The sequence below is a fragment of the Formica exsecta genome, unplaced genomic scaffold (genome assembly GCF_003651465.1).
Source record: "Formica exsecta isolate Colony F162 unplaced genomic scaffold, ASM365146v1 scaffold4, whole genome shotgun sequence".
Taxonomy (NCBI): Eukaryota; Metazoa; Arthropoda; class Insecta; order Hymenoptera; family Formicidae; genus Formica; species Formica exsecta.
This window is the reverse complement of record NW_021851238.1, coordinates 1447552-1448474: the sequence shown is the minus strand read 5'-3', so window position 1 is coordinate 1448474 and position 923 is coordinate 1447552. Positions and strand designations below refer to the sequence as shown.

General features: G+C 40.3%; 1 protein-coding gene across 3 annotated transcripts in view; it reads right to left on the bottom strand.

Moving 5' to 3' along the window:
• LOC115239901 (facilitated trehalose transporter Tret1-2 homolog) overlaps positions 1–923 on the bottom strand; it is an 18827-nt gene that overhangs the window by 9950 nt on the left and 7954 nt on the right. For 2 of the 3 annotated variants that reach the window (XM_029814737.1, XM_029814736.1), the window contains exon 3: positions 157–279. The exons of the other annotated variant lie outside the window; for it this stretch is intronic. The gene's annotated coding sequence lies outside the window, so the exon portion shown is untranslated. The remainder of the gene's footprint in view (positions 1–156; positions 280–923) is intronic. 3 annotated transcript variants of the gene reach the window in all.

The window sequence follows — 923 nt, the reverse complement described above, 5'->3', positions numbered from 1 at the left end:
TTAAATTTATATTTATATTTAATATATTTATTAATATTTATATTTATATTTAATTTAATTTAATACAAAATTAATTTTTTTTATATCTATCTAATATGCATCTCTTTTATTTCAAATATATTACGATCAGAAGATAAATATGCAGAATGTAAATACCTTATAATTGCCTGCGTTCTCGACCAGATCAACAATGACAAGGATGTTCCTCTTCAATATTTTATACAATCTTCGCGCCGTCTCTCTTATCGACGCGCGTGTAGAGACAGAGTCCACATTTCTCTTCGAATCAAAAGATCTGTTACCGATGTGAACTCGCTTATTCGCGATAATGCGAACGCTTTAGCCGTGGATTATAAATTAAAAATCTGGAGAAAGCGGAGAGGAATGTCTGTCGGACAACAATCACGGCAGGGAAAATCGAAAAGGGAGAGTAAAAAACACCGAAAGTCTAAATCTCGTGACGGAATGTGCGTCGATTATTTATTATAGTCCCGCATTCGCGGGAACTTTCGCGATATCCCTCACCACCGTGGTTCTCTTCGCGTATCGAGGAACACGCGTGTACACCGAGTTCGTGCTCGTCCCATAGAAGAACAGAGAATCTCGTTGCGTGTGTCACGACGAATCGGGAAGGCACAACTGCTGACGTTACCGTCGCGGCTTTTTTCGCGCTCGACACTGAGATCATTTTCGTCCGCGCCTTCGCATTTATAGCGGCAAAGGCAGCCGGCACTCTTGAAACGCTCGACGCTCTGTTTGCGAAGTGCCCTTCCAAAGCGCCGTCTCTTCCGAGGTCTCCCCGGGATATCCTCGCGATCAACGAACACAGATTATTCAATGGATATTCTTCAATTAAATTCTAGATCGATGTTATTTCGTACACATCTTATAATTAATTTATATATCGATTTAAAGAGAAAGGG